Genomic DNA, 20573 nt, shown 5'->3' with positions numbered 1-20573 from the left:
ATTTTGATGTTATATGGAAACCATTATTAAAACCAGGAAGAAAGGATTTATGTAAGAAATAGGATCACCCAAGGCCACCACTGGCAAGCTGTCCTGCCCATATATCAATCCGTTCATTCATTTTGTCATCATTCAAAAGAATTGAATATGTACCATGTGTAAGACACTGTGTTATGAGCATGTAATTATGATTTCATATGTAAATATGACTTCATAGACTTAAAGACATTTTTGTCCTTCAAGACCATATCGTTCAGAGGTGAGCAACAAGTGTAATAGAGTCAGTTGACATGGTAGAGAGTGGTAAGGTGTTAGTGGGGGCATGAAGAAGGATTCTGGCACGAGTTTAGTTATTCAACACGTTCATTGTGTATTTAATGACATCGGATGCTGTTTCAGGCTATGGGCATACAGTGATAAGCATGACCAGTCACGGTCCCTACTCTCGTGGATCTTACAGCCTTTGGGAAAGAAAAATATGAATGCATAAACATACAAATAAATATACAATTATAAATTCAGATAATGTCATGGAAGAAAAGAACAGTGTGCGTCAGAGAGGGTAAGTGGGGTGATGTAATTTACTTTGGGGGGGTTCAGGAAAGGACTGTCTGAGGATGTGACATTTAAGCTGAAACCTGCAGGGTGAGTGGGAGTGATAGATTAAGTTTGGGGAGATGAGGGGGAAGAAAGGTTTGAAAAGTCTTCTTAATAAGAAGTGGTACTTGAGTAGAATCTCAGAAGTCAAACTGGAATGGTAGAAAATGTCTATATATGTGCACATAAATAAGAATGTAAGGAATACATCAAAATGCTAAGAGGGTTTTATCTCTGGGTAATGAGATTATGTGTACTTTGATTTTCTTGTTTCTTTTTCTTTATTTATTATATGTTTTGTGTACTTCTTTCATAATAAAAAAGTTGCTTAAATAACTAATAGTAAAAGAGAAGAGAAATAGGTCTTTTTCAAACAGGCCGTGCTGGAGTCAGGGTTGGGGTGTATATGTGTGTGTGGACGGGTAGTATTTTCAGGCAAAGGAAATGGATTAGGCAACAGCTTGAGTATTTAAATAACTGTTCATTACTAATAGCTTCTTACAACTACAGCATGGTAGTGGGGTGGGGGGTGACAGATGAGACAGGAAAGTGTCAGATCAAAGAGGCCTTTGTGTCATCACGAAGAATTTGTGTTCCTCTCGTAGTCAATGAAAAATAAGGTGATCGGATTTTTGTTTAGAGACATCCCCCTGGTGACAGTGTAGAGATACATGGGACAACTGCAGTCATCAAGGTGAACAACATTGGGCAGGACAGGGAAATGTATCTTTTTAAAAACAGAATATTCAAGGGAGTGACCTGAGATTTATTCTTAGTTGTTCTCTATGGCTTGTTTTGGGATAAGTAATTTAGATATTTCTTATCTGTGCAGACCAATGTGGCTAACTTGCCTGATTACAATGTTAAATTCAAATGATCAATTTGACCATCCTGATGCCAAATAACCAAGTGGGTGAAGTTCTTTATGTTTCAGCCATATAGTTCTGTGCACTCCAGCCCCAGGCTCCCTTTTTCATGGTCTTTGCCATGAGTCCTGTGTGGGTCTTAAGAGGAAGAGAGAACCTGAACTTTTACTTCCTTAGTGAGAGATCAGAATGAGGGAACGTCTGTAGAATGACTGATTTCCTCAGACACCAATACCACTGAAATGTAAACTGTCAGTATTATTTGCTCTGATACAAAATTTTTGTGTGGGTTTTAGTTTTGTCTATTCATTTCAACCCAATGTGAGATCTCCATGACTACAATAGAAGAACAGAAGGAAAAGAATACTTCTGTGTTGGAACATTCTAAATGGTATTGTTTATCATAAAATGTGACTATTTTAAAGGATGCTCACATTTTTAAAAGGTGTAAATGCTGTTCATATCGTGTTCCAAGCCAGAGACATTTTTATGGAATAGCCATGGGTGATATGTGAGCACATTAAAAAGATATATCAATAAGGACTTTAGAAACAGACTAAAAAGATAGCTGGATTCTATGGTTGAATTCAGATAGAATGAGATGTGTTTATTCACTTAGACTCAAGGATAGGATCTGGGCTGTCTGTGAGCTGTTTATAAGGTCAAGTGTGTTCATGGACTGACATCCAAGTAGTTGTATGAGTGAACACTCTGAATGCCTGAGTAAAACTTCAGGAAGAATGGTCACGTTACCATGGGTCCTTCACAGGTGTATGGCAAGGCTGTCCAGCATAACTAGGACGTGGCAATAAGTTCTGGATCCTTCTCCAAGAGGCAGTGAGTGTGTTCGAGGCACTGGAGTTAGATTTAAATTCTAGCTCTGCCACTTACCACCTGTGTGACTTCGATTTCCTCATCTGTTACATAGAAGTAACAAAGTCCAACTTGCAGGGTTATTGTAGGGGAGTAAATAAGTTAATATTTATAATTTAATAAGCTCTCAAAAATTGTTGGCCCTCCTGTTGTTATTATTCACACTCTAAAGCTACAGTGAGCGATGCATAATACAACTCAAGAATTTTGATTTCTAAACAACACAAATTAGAAGAGCTAGAGTGTGAAAAGCAAAGGAGGAAGATAGGGATTAACGTGGAGGGAAGATCAGGTTAGGGTTTCTTGGTGGTCACAGAGCCGAGATCCCAGGCCCTGTGCAGCATCTGCAGATTCTGGGAACTTAGCCAGTGTCTGCGGTCAACATATTCCTGGCTGCCAGTGCAGATGCCAAGTCCTCGGGCTCCCAGCAGACAAAGGTTAGGGTGTTGCCAGGCTGCAGCCACATCACTTAGCTGGATGCTTCCATAGCTCAGGGTGGGGGCAATGCTGGTTGACCCTGTCCACTGAATAATTGTCTCAATGCTTGTTGCTGACATGTCCCCAGCCTCTTCTCAGCCCTCCCTTCCTCCCTCCTGGGCCTTGTCCTAGTCAGGTGTTCTGCTTCCAGCCAGGTGCCCAGCCTGTGTCCTATTTTGGCTTTCAGCTTAAGGAGAGCAAACCTCTGCAAAGGTAAAGTATTCACTGACAACATGGGGCATGTGTCATTTTGAAAAAGACTCCGAAACTGGAAGAATGACATTTTCATGGAAGAATGATAGACAGTGGGTTGGTATTTGGGGTCTGGAGTTCTGTCTGGCACTTGTGGTCATGCTGCAGCAGCCACACTATCTACTCAGAATGCCTCCTTGCCAGGAATAGTGTTTTTAATTGACCTAGGTGAGGTAAATAATCTGCGGAGTGGTTCAATACTGGGAGGACTGGCTCATTACCTGCTTACTTCCAGCCTGGTGCATTTTGGGCTGACAGTGACTTTATTTGCAGAGATAGGTGTTCATGGGAGCCACTCCTTGGGCCTCACCCATCTGCCCAACTCAGGAATCACATGCAAGGGGGTGTCTCTGGCAGTGTCTTTGCACTTCTTGCATTGGGACCCACACCTGTGGTTGCACTAAAGATGCCTTTGGTTTCCTAATCCTTGTTGCTCCGCACTGCCACAAAGGGGCTGGGAAAAGGTTGCAAGGGATGGGAACAAAAAGTACTCTACAAAAAGTACGCAGAGAAAATGCTGCAATGAGAATTTCCTTTTCAGAGACTTTGTTGAATTCCATGACAATGTAGAAATGATATTACCACTGCCTGCATTTTTAATGCCGTTCTGTTTCTCAGGCACTGTGTTAAGCTCTTTTCATGATGTATTGGATGCCTGCTGTTTTTGCTTGTCCTGCATTCCTCCTCATCTTCTGGTAACAGCATCTTGATTTTGCTTTAAGAACCCACCCATCCCCTGATGCATGTAATCTCTGGGAGCCTCGTGTTTTGCTTGCTTCCTCTTCGACGCCATTGGTGAGGAAGGGATTCCTGTTCTAGGGTTATGGGGATGGCTGGACACATGATACCTGACACTGGACAGACTACATTGCCAGCATTTTATTAGTCACATATACTCACAGCCTGGGGGAGGAGGACACCACAGGCCACACAGGGCCACATGGGGGGTTGCATTTGGGAATGGAGTGAACAAACAGTGGCTGTGGGAGGCAGACTCTGTCGCATCAAAAGGGTGGAGTGGCTCTGTTACCATACAAGAATGTGATTGAGTTGTGTGGATAATTCCACGGGCTGGCAGGCAGCTGAAACCCACTGCTCAGGGATAAGCAGGAATTGCACTTTGGTCATTTGAGGAGGAGGGTTGTTTGGTGAGGGGACCGTATTTGCAGAAGCAGAGAGGGAGGAGAATTTGCAGGTAGGTCACTGGAGGCCCTCCCTATTTTCCTGAGATGTCAAGACACACATAATATTGGGCATAATTTTAGGCTTTCTACCGCAACTACAAATCAAAGTTCTGTGTCCTTCACTGGTAAAGAGAATGCATGAGTGACCTATACTAGACTAACCAGGCTCTATTTCTTGGAAATATACATCTGGAGTTGAGTGAAACAAGGATGGAAAAATGACTGGAGTTGATTAATCCTGACAGAACTGCCCCAAAGAAATTGTCCATTCCTGTAACCCAGAATCATGATGCTTCTCTGGTCCCTGCCTTTTCTGGGGCCTGGGCATTCGGTTTTTCTCTCTTGGGTCTGGAAGCTACCTCATTAGTAAAGTTGCCCAGAGTTGGATTTTTTTTGCTTGCAACTGAGAACTGTAACTGTTTCACATTTATTTGACATAATAACCCCAAGGATAGGTTGTTTTTATTTTCCCCATTTTACAGATTATGAAACTGAAACAAAGAGATGCTAAGATTCCTTGAGTCCACAAAACAAGTAAGGGGCAGTGGGGAGAGGTGAAAAATTAAGAATTAGGTTAGCAATAGTTCACAGGTCTGCACCTTTTTCATAGACAAGGAATAGAGATAGTTTGTCAGAACTTTAAATGCTAACTAGGCAGGGGAGTGTCAGTGAGAGAGAGTGTCATCCAGTGGCCACAGCTGGTACACCCCCGGGTATGTGCTCATCCAGTCTTTGGCCCTATAAAGTCACTTATGGTTCACCAAGAACAAAGTAAACTCAGTCCCTGAGTTCTACAGGTGATTAGGTGTGAGGGGCCACACTGATGTGGAGATCATAATTAGAGAGAAAAAGGCCATTGTCTTCAAATGGCTCTGGTGGGTTCAAGCCAACAGTATTCTGGCCTGAGTGGGAAGGATGTGTGTGTGTGTGTGTGTGTGTGTGCGCGCGCGCGCGCGTGTGTGCGCGCATGTGTGCTTGCTTCATAGCTCAGATTCTTGAGTCTTTTCTATCAATAAGCACTTATGCCTGGAATTTTATGAGCAAAGACAGAAGCGCTGAGGAAAACAAAAGTGGCAAGGGTGGCAATTATGAGACCCTAGGTTTTCCCAGTAAGGAATAAGACCCATAAAATTGGGAAAGTGAGACAAAGGTGGACAGTGCCCTAAAGGGGATAAAATAAAGACAAAACCCCACACATCCATGAAAGCACCATCTACAGAAGAAGGAAGAAAATCAGGAAAAGGAAGAGCCACTAAAACCAAAGAAAGGAAGGAAGACAGGAAGGTGTGTGCAAAATGAGAAAAGGCACTTTGGTGAGGCCGCACTTTCTAGGTCAAAGGATGTCTGCCGTCCCAGCGTCCCCACAGGTGGTTCTTTCCCTTCCCTATCTTCTCTGCCTGCTTAGAGCTGCTCAGGGAGGGGTGGATCAGTGAGCAGATGTTGGGAGCAGCATTGTCTCCTTGGTCTTCAGAGGTCACCACCTCATGCCTGTGGTTAAAGACAAATTGGCTTCCTGCTGACACAACAGCTCTAGAGCATGTGGCGGGAGCTGGTAGTAGCCCTGAGCCCTTTTCCCTCATGAGGCCCAGACTTAACTCCCCAGACTTTGAAGTCTATGGTTCTTGGCAGGGTCTCAGGGGCTCAGTGCAGAAGGACACAATCAGCCTCTGTCTGGGAGCCAGCCTGGTGGCAGAAGAGATGGAGCTGTGCTAAGACACACAGAGCTAAAATTATCCTGCCCTTATTCTGCAGCTGAAAGACACATACTGCTAAAGTCATGGGCATTACGTTGTCAGTCCACTGATGGCTTTAAACCCCTTGTCTGAGCCATTATTTCATCTCATGGGTGGGGGAGCGCATGCCTTCAGAGAGAGGACTGCTTTTCAGTGCAGGGGTTGTCAGTGGCTGTGAGCTGGGTCTACATCTCCTTCACACATGTCCCCCCAGCACACTCTGGGGCCCAGGCCAGGGTCTCCTTTCCACTGCTGCCTGGGAGGTTGTCTGGGGGTACTCTTTTCTGACGTCACTTTGTGAAGGGATGAGGCCTGAGTAGAAGACTCACAGTGGGAAACAGACCTTTCCTGGTAGATTCCTTCACTTGCTAGCATTTCTTCCCTCATGTTGCTGCTGCTTAACCTATTGGTGAAGAGTTTGGAGTCAGACTGCCTTGGTTGAATTCCAGCTGCACTGCTTACAAGCCATGTGACTGTGGCCTGTTACTTGACCTGTCTAAGCCTTAGTTTTGTCATCTGTACAATGATAACTTTACCTCATCGGTTGCTATGAGGATTGAAAAAAAAAATCCACATGAAAAGCTTACCATGATGCTGGCATATAGAAAGTACCAAATAAATGTTATTTATTGTTATGATGATGATTAAATAGTTGTCTTAGTTGCTAGTGCCCTTCGGCTTTTCTTGGCCACACCATGGAGATCATCTGGCCTCAAAATCAGGAGTTATTGGAATGAATCTCCTAGTGGTGGGGGTGGGGGAGGGAAAGGAGTAAGGATGGTTTGAGAAATATTAAAATAAGATCTTGATGCCTCAGGCACACTCTGCCCTGCTTTGTACTTAGATTTGGACTTCTAGGTTTAAAGCCAAACTCAAATGGCCAATGTTCTTCGAAAGCTGGCTCAAACCACAGTTGGCTCCAGTGTTCTTAGTGGGCAGGAGGCCACGTTCCTCAGCTGGACCAGCTCCGAGCAAAGCAAAGTAAAAATGATTGTCTTTGCCTCTCCACCTCCTTCCTCGAGGCCCCTTTTGTATTAGTAGGATCCTCTCAGGCACAATCTTTTCTTGTTCCTGTCAACACCTGGTGTTAGAAAAGGATCTGAAACAAATTCATACTGAGGTGTAAATGACTGATAGCCTAAAGTGTTACCTCTTCAGGGGAATTTTGAGTTTGATGTAAAATAATATACTCCCAAATTAATTTTGAGAGTTAGCCCACAGGCAAGGAAGGCATTCTGGGGGCATTGGTCTTTCTACATAGGTGGTTGATTACCTGCTGTCTCCTGGTCTTCAAATCTCTTCTCTGTAGCTCAGCCCTAGCAGGTTGCATAATTAGCAGCACCAGTTGAACAAAGAGCCACATTATTGTCCTGGTTTACAAGGCACATCTCCAACAAGTTTCTCAGGGATACAGGAGAACCGAATCTGGCACCTGTTGTTCCAGTGTCCTTTGCCCCACCCCCACTTACTCCTAAAACTCTTCATTTATCGGAGAAGCTATGGAAGAAGACTGCTACTGACTCTTGCTGAGTCACGGGGTCCGGAGGCATTTCCGGGAATGTGAAAGCCATGCCAAAAATCAGAAGGAACTGACGACTCTCCTATGCACAGCCTTATTTAAAAAGGAACTTCAGGGCTGGCTGGTTAGCTCTGTTGGTTAGAGCATGGTGTTGATAATGCCAAGGACACGAGTCCAGATCCCCACACTGTCTGGCTGCCAAAAAAATAAAAATTGAAAAAATAAAAAGGAACTTCACCTTATGCATTCCTTGTCTTTTTATTTATGTTGTCATTTGCTTATACATGACGCAGATATTACTCATATCTTAGTATTGACTCAGCAAGTTTTATAGGATCATTCCTAAGGCTTTCTGCTTCACGCACATCTACATCAATGCTGTATTCTAGGTAAAGCAGCTCTTTTTTTTTTTTTTTTTTTTAATGTTGTGATGGTTAATTTTACACATCAACTTGACTGGGCTAAGGGATGCCCAGATAGCTGGAAAATATTATTTCTGGATGTGATGGTGAGGGTGTTCTGGATAAGATTAGCATTTGAATCTGTAGACTGAATAAAGAATATTGCCCCCACCAATGTGTGTGGACATCTTTCAATCTGTTGAGTGTCCGACAGAACAAAAAGGACTGGAATTATACCACCAGTTTTCCTGGGCCTTCAAGTTACAGGCAGCAGATTGTGGGGCTTTCTGGCCTCATGATCACATGAGCCAATCCCTCTTAATAAATTTCTTTTTATAAGGGGGTACTTCAAAAATTCATGGAAAGATTCATATTATCTTTCAATTCTATTTTTCCATGAACTTTTTGAAGTACCTTCCTGTATCTGCATATATTCTGTTGGTTCTGTTTCTCTGGAGAACCCTAATACAACTGTGATACGGAGTAAGAATTTACATAACGTATGTGTTGTTTCACATAACAATACTTATCCTTACTATTTCAAAAGCGTTGTTTGACCTCTGACACTGATTTCATATATCACAACCTACAGTTAGGAGGCGGGGCCTCATGTTAGCACCTGGCTTGCTCCTGCACGGTCGGGCATGTATAGCACAAATGCCTCTGACTATGGTGCTGATAATAATACTGGCCCTTGGTAAGCCTGGCTGGAGGTGGCTTTTGTGAATTCCTTACTCATCCCTAGCATGCGACCACCCTCCAGCAACATATCAAGGATGTCTTGGGACCAGTGTGGTCTTGCCAGGAGTGGCGGCACTGAGGGTGGGTCTGGGATTCACACCCAACAAGTGACACACACACAAAATCCTCATTGCCACTTCCTCATTCCATTGTGGAAATTGCATAGAGGGAGTTGAAATGAACCTATTTTAGTGGGGAGAGTCTGGATGAGGGGCTAGCACTGTGGAGCTACGTCTTTGTCCCACTTTGCACATGAGACCATGACGACCCCTGCCTCTTACCTGATTTTTCCAACTTGGCAATTTTTTCTCCCATGAAGGACTGAATTTGAAAGGCTCCTACCCAGTGAGGTGTAGTGTAATGCAGATTTTAGGTATAGACATAAGCCAAAAGGAAGGCCTGCAACAGAGCTTGCCTGGGAATGGTTTAACTGAGGACAGTGTGATACATGGAGTATTTGCTTCTTCAGTGATTCACACAATACATCCAGACATGCAATCTCTAGGTGAAACCTTTCCAATTCATTATGACGAACTCTCCTGTACCTTGGGAAGTGATTTCTCTGCTATTTCATGCATGCTGAGGAACTTGTGTTTTATGTAGCAGAGAAACACAGAAAATTGTAGTTATGGTTATTGGAGCAATCACTATTTGTCCGAGTCCCATTAGATCAAAAACCACCCAGACCCTGTGGATATTTGGGTTAAACAATGCTATTTAGACTCATAGTTAAAGCTACAGTGAAATCTCAATGGTATAAATGTGAAGTCTTTATGTACCGTCTTCCTAAGAAGATGATAAACTTCTTAAGGGCAGAGGCCATCTCATTCCTATTTTACATCTCCTGTGAAACCAAGTGCCGTGCTGTACCATTTGTTGATGTTCGATAAATCTCTGTGAAATAAATGATACAATTTGTGATTTAACTCCTACAAATTCTTATTTCAAACCAGCTTTTGTCAACATGTAGCCCACTCCATACCACCCCTTCCTGATTTCCCAATCCATGTGAGCTGAGGGAATGCAAACAAAAGTCATTAGGAAGGTGAATCTAGTTTGAAATGCACTTGTATAAACAATGTAGGCCAAAGGCAAATTTAAATGATTTTCAGAATTGTCTGTGGTTATTATCCATGACCCTGTGCTGGCCCAATTTTCACAGATAATCAGGTTATAGTTGATATTGGTTCTGTATTTCCACTTTAGAATAGAGGAACAAGGTGGAAGGATACTGTGAGCCTAGATTAGGAGAAAAGTGAGTCATCAAAATCCTGGAGTTGTGAGTTGAAGACACAAAAACAAAGGGATATTATTTTTCTCAGCTGAAGTCTATGTATATTTACCTTCACGCCACCCCTCCACAAGTTCCAATTCTATTTGCTATCTCATGAGGTTAGTTTGGGCTGGGGGTGGGGTGTGGGGGGCAGGTAGAATTTGTGGCACAGAGCAATTTGTTATTCAGATTAGTGTAATCTCCTCTTGAGATTACACAATTTTCCCAGTCCTTGGGGAAGGGTACTTACCGCTGGTTTATAGCTTTTTTTACCACACAAGCCTGTTTCCCAGAAATTTGGATTGCAGGAGAAAATGCTCCTTTCTCTTCAGAGGGAACATGCAGAGAATTTGTAGAGAGTAAGGGATGTTTGCGAAACTTAGGTCAGTGCATTGGCTTGGAATTGTGTACTCAGGACCGTTCAGAATCCCTTACCTTGTCCAGCATTGCAGAGTGCAGAGAACATAATAGGTACTCAAAAAGGATAACTCCATGAATGAATGAATGAATGAATGAATGAGTGAATGAGTGAATGCATGAATGAACTTGCTGGAAACCTTCAAAGTGTTCCTTTCCTACTCTTTTGCTACTGCCTGTCCATTGCAACGACCCGTTACACTCCCATTTAGAGGAGGTGACTTACTGGGCCATATACTTGCAGTTAGGTGGACTGTGAATGCAAGTACAGTAGGTAAGTACCTATTTGGTCTAAATCAAGGGACAAAAGTTTTCATCTCCCTCAAAATATTGGGTCATCTTCCAGTGACTCGTGCCTTTGACCTGGCCTGAAATTCCCATCGTTATTATCTCTTAGGGGTTAGTGGCAAAGCTGAAGAACTGAATTTATTCAGGAAGTCTGGATAATGTACATATTTTACTTAGGGCTGGATCATTAATCCTCTCCCATTAGCTAATCAGGTTATCTGGTTGATCCTTTTGTCGACATGTGTAAGAGATATAAATAATACAAATATTTTTAAAGCAGAGAACCCAGCGGGGAGGGAGGGAAGACCTGAAGGGAGATGACAGCTTAAGCATTTCAGCTCAAAGATTGACTGGGCCCCTAAAGGGAGACCCCCTTTGCCTCTGCCTATTCAGGTAGGGGTTCTGTTTCCAAATTTCACCTGGGTCCAGCCCCATGCACAGCTGGAAGTCAAGATCCTTTCTGAGCAGCGTTCAGTTTTCCAGGCTGCTGGATATGAAGCTGCATCTAAAGAATAGCCTTGAGTTCAGCGCTGTAATCTTAGCTCCTCCCAGTCATGGATACCTCTAAGTGCTGTAGGAACCTCCCTTACAGTTTACTTTAGAAGGCAAAAAAGTTGCATTTGTCTCAAAGGAAAATTGAACATGAATATGGCCTAAGAGAGCTGATCTGCCTTTTCCTCTGAGTCTGCAATGAAGTGTCCTAAAATGCTGCTATGATGCCACACTTCTGCTCAAAGACATCTACTCGTTCCCTACTGTCCACCGACCCAATTCTCCACTATTCCACCCCTGTGCCACCGGTTTTGCTTACTTGCCTCATATGGGGTCAGAGCTATAGGTAGGTGAAGAAGAGGGCCCAAATGTCTCGTTTGACACATTTAGTCAAACACGTTGGGTACATTTGCATGGGGAATTTGTTACAATGATTCACAATATATGTAATTCATGCATTAAAACTGGGAAGCTTGAAAAGCATGTTGAACTGGGGTTTGGAAAACTTGAACTTGAATCTCAGTTCTGCCATATTACTCACTATAAATCCTTAGATAATTGGTTTTTTTCTGGTGTCTCAATTTCCTCCAAGGTAAGCAATTGGCTGGATTGTTGTGATGATCAAATTAGAAGATTGTGAAAGAGTCCTTTTGGATACAAAATCAAATTCAAAGCACTTTCAAATACAAAATTTTATCAGTTAACAAAATTAGAGAGAGCATAAATTTTTAAGTGAATCACTGTTCAAGGTTTGTGTGATAAGATGAGAAATCTAACCAAAAGCATTCGCTCCTCCTAAGACACCCATGACTTCTAGCAACTCTGCTATTTCATGAAGGCAGTGGAAAATTAGAGGAAGATCAGTCCTGCCTCTTCTGCAGCCAGGGTCAGCCCGAGGGCTTCCATTTTCTAGGGCAAATGGCTTTTTTGAATTTGATTCCTTCCTCTTGAAAGAGAAGCCAGGAAGAGTGATGCTTTTGTTTATGTTTCAGGGGAGGAATGGTAAGACTGTGGAGACTGGTGTGCTCCTTGAAATATAGACAGTCCCTGACTTACAATGGTTGAACTTATGATTTTTTGATGTTACAATGGTGCAAAAGCAATATGCATTCAGTAGAAACCATACTTTGAGTACCCATTCAAACCATTCTGTTTTTCACATTCAATACATTACATGAGATAATGAACCCTTTTTATAAACTAGGCTTCGTGTCAGATGATTTTGCACAACTGTAAGCTAATGTGAGTGTTCCGAGCACGTTTAAAGTAGGCTAGACTAAGCTATGATGTTCAGTAGGTTAGGTGTACTAAATGCGTTTTCAACTTAAGATATCTTCAATTTATGGTGAGTTTATCAGGACGTAACTCCATCGTAAACTGAGAATCTGTACACAGGGACAAAGTAACCCACTCAATTGTAGAAAATGTGTGTGGGGTGTTATGGGGGTCAGGATGGGGTGAATAGTTACACCTGCCTCCTTCCATTTTGCAGGGCAAATGGCTTCAGCTGCTGCCCAGCAACAGCAGTTTCATAAAAGCCTTTGAGAGTAGCTTTGAAAATGTGTTAGCCAATAGCCAACTAGGACCCAGCCTGACAGCTGAGGGACCCCTCCCCCTTGCTGGAGCAGAGAACTGGGAAGGAGCAGATGGAGGCCTTTCTCCCCTGGGCTGGCTCTCAGGGCACATTGTTATGCACTCAGGACTCAAGCAGAGACCATGGCAGACTTTTCACCGGTCTCACCCTTGTCCCAAAGCTCCGGAAGTAGTAGGAGGCTCTCTGTGGCCTCTTCTGTGGGGTTTGAGGTTCCAGATCTTATCCAGGGCAGGCACTGTGGAAGGATTTGCTCTCCTGTTAAATTTGCCTGAGTCTTCTCATGTCGTCATCAATCAAGCAGCTGAACCGTGCTGGCACTGCTAGAGCACGGCATTCCTTATAGTCCCTGAGGGATTCCTTTCTTTAGATCCCAGAAATTTTGGCTACAGGAATAGAGATATCCGTCCTGCCAGGAAGGCCCCAGGCCTGCTGCACATTGCGGGCCACTCTAGTGGCTTTCCTTGCATCCCTCCCCGGGAGTTGAAAGCCCCATGCAATCCCCAGGGCCCTGTGAATCCCCCTGGATTCCTAAGGTTCCTGCGGCAACGAAGCAGACTTTGGGGAGCCACAGCACAGGGAGAAAAGTCTCCAACAGGGATCCGTCTAAAAGTTTCTGAGGACACAGCTGTATGGAGCATGTCTAGCCTGTTGTGTAAAATGTTTTCCACTTCCCTGTGGCAGTATCAATCCCTGGGAGCTGCTTCCCTCAGCCCCCTGCCTCTGAGGCCTGGGTCCCCAAGCTAATCTCTGCTCCTGAGAAGACGGGAGGAGCTGTCTGTCTGCAGAAGCCCACCTCCTCTCTTCATTCCACCCCCTTCCACACACTCCATGAAAGCTCCTTCTTTGATTTCTGAATACTGAGACTTGCCAAGAAACACCCATTCCGCCATGGCTCCCCTTTCAATGTCTTTAATCTCAGATGGGATAAACAAAGTGAATGAAGGCCTTATGCCTCTGTGGTGATGTGAAAACCCCCCTGGCCCAGATGGAGGTGTGCAGGGTGATGAAAATACCAGGACGAGAGGCGGCTTGTAATATGAAAAGAGGAATCAAAATGCACGAGTCGTAACTCCCTCGTGTAGTAACCTATCTTTTGCCGTGACCTCTTCAGAATCATAAAAAGCGGTCTAATTTCTTCCAAATAAATAGTCGTATGTCTCTCTGGGCTCTCTTTTTCATAGACGTACAGTAAGTCTCTGAGCACTTGCACAGACTTTGTGAATAAATGTAGCTACACGTTCGTTATAGAGATGTGTGCTCACAGTTACACACACGTGTTCTAATGTCCCTTGTTCTAATTTATGCAGTGAATTCTGTGCTTATGAAGTGATTATTTCAAGGTTGAACAGAGTAATGATAAGCACCTGACTCTAACTGGGACAACTCTGCCTTTTTCTTATTCAGGACTGATGAAATTTTGAATACTGAAAAAAGGAGTATTCTCAGAAGCGAATTCACCCTTGCTTAAATAATATCGCTGATTTTTTTTCACCCCCCCAAAGCAAAGGTCTTGGGGAAAGGGATGTGTGGCTGTAATCTTAGGGAGGACATAATTAAGCTTTAGGTTGCTTGTAGGACTATATGGAGTTATTTTTCGGCTTTCTTAAGAGAAGGGATTATTCTTCTCCAAGGAAATTTCAAGTAGAAGCTAATAATAATAAACTCTTGAGTGTTTCTATGTGGCAGATATTATTGTAAATGTACAAATATCAACTCATTCATGATCCCTGTTTTATGGATACAAAAATGGAGGCACAGCAGGGTTAAGTCACTTGCCTAAAGTCACACTGCTTTTAAGTGGTGGAGCTGGATTCAAACCAAGGCAGTCTGGCTCCGGAACCTGCTCTCTTAACTACTGTGATGGCCACAATAAAACAAATCAACCAAAGAAACAAACCAAACAATGACCAGATGACTCTGCCTCCTTACTCAAAAGCTGTCAACCAGTTTGGAGATTTTGCATGGCTTTGGCTTCTTCCTTTTCCCTGATTTTACCTTTCTCTTCATTGTCTAGCAGCCCCTGTGCCAGAGGGTAGCAGGGAAAGGGAGAGATAGGGGAACTCAAATCCCTTCACTTTCAATTATCATCAGCCATTCTAGTAAAGTCCAATCAGGGAAACAATTGGTTATTTCCAATATTTCCAGTTATACCTCTGATTCCCTGAATTGGAGACATTAACACTGAAGCTTTGGGAACTACCCTTTCTCGTGGCCTCACTTTTCTTCCACTTTCATTTGATTTATTCTAATAATCACTCAACTGGCATTTGGAGTTGAACTGGCATGAGGAGTGAATTATGTTTGTAATAGAGCTTTATTTATAGAGGAGGATTGGCTGGGGTGAGCAATGGTCACCAACCTTACTACATTATAGGTACACACTAACTGTAAGACATCTTGGCTATAGGAATGCTAAAATGTAAAAAAAAAGTGTTTTAGAATTGAGAGAATATGTTATTTTATTTCTGCCTCTTGGCAAGGATTGAGTCTTGCTGTGGTAGAATTTGTAAGGGTTCTTCTTATGTGGTCTGCCCTCTCTGGGTATCAGAATTTTGATTACAGTTGTCAGCTGGAGTTCAGCCTGGTTCAGATACCTATTTTTAGCAATAGCTGAAGGGGTTCTTTTTTTTCAAGACAAGAGAAAGATTACTTAAGAATAAGAGAACTGACTCATGGACTAGGTCTGAATTTCCTTGTTATCAGGAAGGGGTTGGCTTCAGAGGTTGCTCCCTAATGGGCTGGAGATTGAGTGGAGATTCTTACCTGAGACAGCAGGGTTGGAAAAGTCAGAAAAATGAACCAGGTTTGACATCACCATGGAAAGCTGAGAGATTCAAACTCTAGAAATAAATTCAAGTACCAAGATTGTGGTAGATTCATCATGAAAAATGGCCCCAATCCTCTACCTCTTCCTATATCCATGCAATTGTAATGTGACTTTACAACTTTTCTCTTCCAGATGTGGAGTCTGTTTTGCTACGGGGCAAGCTTTATGGCTTGGTTTGGCCAGTAAAATATGGCACGGTGAGGTTGTACCAGTTCCAGACCTGGGCTTCAAGAGGTCTTTACACTTCTACTGTTTCTCTTGGGACCCCTACTTCTGCCATAAAAAGAAAACAAAATAACCTTGGCCAGAGGAATGATGCAAAACATGTGGCCCAGCCACCACTGTCCCTCCAGCAACAGAGAGCCAAAGGCCAGGCATGTGAGTGAAACTATTCTTATCAGCCCCAGCTGATCGAACAACTGACTTCAGGTTCACGAGCCAGCCAAACCTGGCCCAGATCAGCAGAATCAGCCAAATGACTCTGGGATACTTGATCCATAACATGGTGATTATTTTAAGCCACTAGGTTTTTGAGTGGTTTGTTACACAGCAATCGCTAACTGGTACTAAGAAAGGATTAGGGCACTAGACCTAAAAGTTTAGAATCAGACAGAGAATAGGTTTGGAGCAACAGCATTTCAGAAACAAAGAGGGGCATAGAGGGCTATTGTTGAGAGTAGCCTTGGGATATCTATGAATTGAGTAGTTTGTGGATCCTTAAATTGGATGGATTCTGACAGACAGATGGAGGCAGGGTAGGGAGAATGAAAACTAGAGAAGAAACCAAGATTGTTTTGTTCATGGGAGTAGCTGTAGTAATGGTATTCTTAGCAAAGTGCCTGGCCCATAGCAGGTGCTAAATAAATATAAGCTGATTAAATTAATAAATAAATCCTCTTTTTGGCAGAAGTTTCATTCATTCATTCATTCATTCATAACAAATTTTATGTTGAGCTCTATATGTAGGGGCAGATGCTCATAGGTGGGCAAGAGCTGTACAGCTCTGTTATGCAATAAAAAGGTGAGTTAGTTACAGCCTCTGCCCTCTGATAGCTTATAATTGAATGGGAGAATTCATTTCAACTGAAAGAAAAAAAAAAAAGGTGTTAGATGCTACAAGTTTCTCATACATCCAATCTCTCTAATCTCTTCCTCTCAGGACTCAAGTCTTCCCATCCTAATAAAAAGAATAAACACCCTAACTAAATACTGGTAAGTAAATTAACGAAAGGATTTGCATAATAGTAAAAGGTTTCTGAAACCCTGCACCTACCAGGCAACAGTCTATATGCAGTTCAGAAAATATTCATCATTAAGTCTGTGTACATGTACAACAAACTACAGTGTAGATGGATATTTCTTCCAATCCCTCTTCACTGAGGAATTGGTGGAACTCCTTGGCCAGGGATAGGTAGAGAAATGTTTTTGCCTTCTTAAACCTGGATTTCTTGTTTTATTTCTGTATTTTCTGTTTCAGTTCACCTCGTTCTGTGTTATTTTCAGGCAACAACTACTCCCACCTCACTCCCTGAAACAACCTCACTGTGATATTGCTTCATGCTAAAGCTAAGCCCCTTCTTCTCAGCCAAACTGCTCAATTCAGGCTATTCTAATACATATAGAGTCCCTGTACACGTTAGATGCTTACTCAGTGCTGGAGCTACAAAGATGAAAGAGTCCTTGTTCTTGAAAGCACATCCATTTTTGTTGCTTTGACAGCCTAGCCATCCACTCACATTTTGCTATTTGCCCTTTTTCCTTTAAGCCAAACCTTCCCAACCTGTTTGCTTGGTGTACACTGCTGAGTGCTGACTTATTTCTTCCCTCAGCCTTTGGGCAGCCTGACAGGACCCTGGGCTCCATTTACCCCAGTGCACTCTATACAACAATTATTTTCTGTGTGTGCCATGATGTGCAAGACTGTAAGCCAGTGGTTGTCAAGTGCGGTCCCCAGACCAGCCACATTAGCATCAGAGGGAACTTGTTAGAAATGCAAATTTTCAGACCCCAGCCCTGACCTACTGAATTGGAAACACTAGGGGGTCAGGCCCAACAATTCCTGTTTTAACATTTTCTAGAGGATTCTAATGCTCCTTAAATATCCACTGCTCTAAGCCACTTCTCAGTGGTCACCAGTGACTGAAAATCCAAGTCTGCCATCTTCATTTCATTTCTCACCCATGTTGGCTTCTCTCAGGTATCTTCTTCTCAAAAGCTCATCCTTCCTGGCTTCTGTGACCCTTCGTTCTTCTGGTTCTCTCTCTCTCTCTCTCTCTCTGATAATTTTTTTTTTGCCATATCTTTGGTTGGCTCCTCTTTCTCCACTTCTCCTTTACATGTAGTCATTTCCCAAGGTCCTGTGCTCAGTCCCTCTTGTCCTGCTACTCTTGAGTGATTTCTTCTCCTGCATCGTCTCTTATCTGCAGGTAGAGAGCTTCCACCTTTCAGCAGAGCTCAACCAATCCCGAACCAAACACATGTAAGGTTTTCTTTTACCAACCCAAACCTGCTCTTTTTCCTGGTCCCTTAGTCTTTGAAACTAGTTTGCAAATGGCAGATGATTCAGTCATTCTCAGCAACTTCCCACCCTCCCCATTTGGAACTGACACCATCCACGAGGGGCGACATGAGGTCAAATCCAGTCCTGCTGATTCGGCCTTCCCAGTCTCTACTTCGTTCTTTCCTCTCAAGTCCATTGTCACATTTTGATGCTCACCCTCTCTCACCTGGAATTTGCAATAACCTTTGACTGGCTTCGCTTTCCTCTAATCCCTCTTCACCCAGTATCTTCTCAAAACACAGATCTGAGGATGAAAATGACTTGACCAACACTTCTTTATTTAAAGTTTTTGCCGTCTGGTCTCAATGAACCCTTCAGATTTCACTCTCCACTGAGGCCTCCTACAGCACTCGACTCTCTACTCCTGCCTCCCTAGAAAGAACACTCACTGTTCCCCAAACACACCAGCCGCTTCTAGACTCTGCGCCTTTGCCCGGGCTGTTCCTCAGCCTTCAATTCTCCATCCCAATCAACTCTGCTTGTCAAACTCCACACACAACCTTCACTGTGCAGGTTGGGGGACACCTCCTCTGAGAAGACTCCTCTGACTTCCCAGTTGGACTTAGCCGTTCCTCCTCTGTTCTCCCCCAGCATTTCCACGGTACTCTTGGAGTACTTAGCTCAGTTGTCTGTGCTTTAGTGTCAGCTATTTAAATCCCTCTCTCCTCCTCTGGATCACCTAAGCCATGACAAGGATGTCTCAGTCATCTCTGCATCCCCCCTACAGCACCTAGTAGGCACCCAACAGTTGTTGGATTGACCTTATTTTGTTGAATTGGTGCAGTGTTTTATGCAGCAGTGAAATGGTGATATGAACGACTAGAGGGAGTGTCCTCAGGGTGGCAGCCATCCCCTGCCGGGTCATCTCCTGGGTCAGCGCTTATCAGGACCTCTGAAGATAGGCCTGACTGAAAAGAGCCAGCTTGTAGTTCCCTGGAAATCTGTAGCAGTCGAGTTCTCTGCCCCCTCTGCATCCTGTCCCCTCCCTCCGGAGAAGGCCCTTATTTGCCAGCTCTTTTTCCTTCATTAGCTGCGCTTGTTGAGAGTTCCCCAGCTGCAGCTGGCTTTGGTCTTCTCTGGCTTCCACTGTTTGTTTATTTATTTCCCCGTCAGCCTCTTTCTCTGGCTGTGGTTGTAAATAGAGCTGGTGACTGTCAGCCCTGGGCCTGTGCAGTGAACCCCCCGCATGTGGGTGGCAGGTTGAGTACACTCTCGGCTCTATGAGCAGGGTTATCCCTCACACTCAAAAGCTGCTCTGGGCACTGACCCAAGCTGTCCAGAAGGTTTTGCTCCTGACCATCCAAATGGAACTATACAGACAGAAGCACCACATGGCACACTATCCCTGTCCCCCCCGATCTTCCCTTTTGCTCTCTTTTTTGCTACCACAACACCCCAATCACAGGTTGGGCAGGTGGCAGAGGGGGCTTCAGGCTGGCCTGCAGCAAGGGGTGACAAATGACACTGAGCATTTCGTGCATTGTCCTCCTCCATGTCTCATTTATTTTCTTCTCTTTGAAAAAGTTAGAACTGTGATAAAAATTGATATAAATTGCCTAGCCATTCCAAATCCTAAGCCAAAGGGGCCTTGCTGGTGGTTATGAAAGGAGAGACAGACAACCTTGAAGCCAGGCCAGGAATATGGGGTTTTGTCCTTTCCCCCTTCACCATCTCATACAGCAAAGGTGTCCATCCTGGTCTGTTTTTGAGCAAAAGCAGGTCATTCCTTCTCCTCCATGCCAATTACCCTTCACCCCAGCTGATCTCCTCCTGCCATCACCTCCACCCTCTGCCACCCCCTCAGTGCTGTGCCTTTCCCTGGATTCTGGAGAACCACTGGCCCCTCGGAGGCAGCTGCCAGTGAGCGAGTTGTCAGCGGGAGAGCCTCACTGGCGGCAGTGCCATCCTGCTGGAGCCTGCGGTCCTCCCCCGACTCTGCGTGGCAGCACATATTGGCTGTCAGAGTGCCCCCTCCTCTCCCTCCACGTCCCCACCCCCTCTCCTGAGCTCGCTTGCTCTTTCCCTTTTCATGAGATGCAAAGCCTGGAGAGGAGCAGCGCCAGCGAGAGCTGAATGTTGCAGACACGATTCTAGGGGTGCCGTCTGCCACCCTCTCCCATGTCCCGGGAGGAGGCGGCTGATTCTGTCACTCAGGGCCTCACGGAGCCATGCCCAGCTGGGGCCCATGCCGGCCACACCTTCCCAGCTGCACTGCCCACCGCCATACAGGTAAGAGAGAGCAGCTGCTTCCAGCAGCTTGAAAGCGTTCCTGATGGGCCAGCCTGAGATACGAGTCTTGCTGGGAAGTGCATGACACCACAGGACAGAAAAGGCTTTGTGCTCCTGTCATAATCCCCATATATTCTTCAACAGAGCTCCTCAGAGCTGGCTAAGCATGCACCCTCACCGGGAGCAGGGATGCAGGAATGTGTGCATTATTTTCCTAGTTAGTAGGTGCTAAGATGCAAATGCCTTTTTT

At 44.2% G+C, this 20573-nt stretch overlaps 1 pseudogene; it reads right to left on the bottom strand.

The window, feature by feature from the left end:
- LOC134384395 (frataxin, mitochondrial-like) overlaps positions 1-20045 on the bottom strand; it is a 76650-nt pseudogene extending 56605 nt beyond the window's left edge.
- Positions 20046-20573: the final 528 nt, after the last annotated feature.

The sequence above is a fragment of the Cynocephalus volans genome, chromosome 8, assembly GCF_027409185.1.
Source record: "Cynocephalus volans isolate mCynVol1 chromosome 8, mCynVol1.pri, whole genome shotgun sequence".
NCBI lineage: Eukaryota > Metazoa > Chordata > Mammalia > Dermoptera > Cynocephalidae > Cynocephalus > Cynocephalus volans.
Note: the sequence above shows the minus strand (reverse complement) of the source record. Positions and strands in the feature narration are given on the sequence as shown.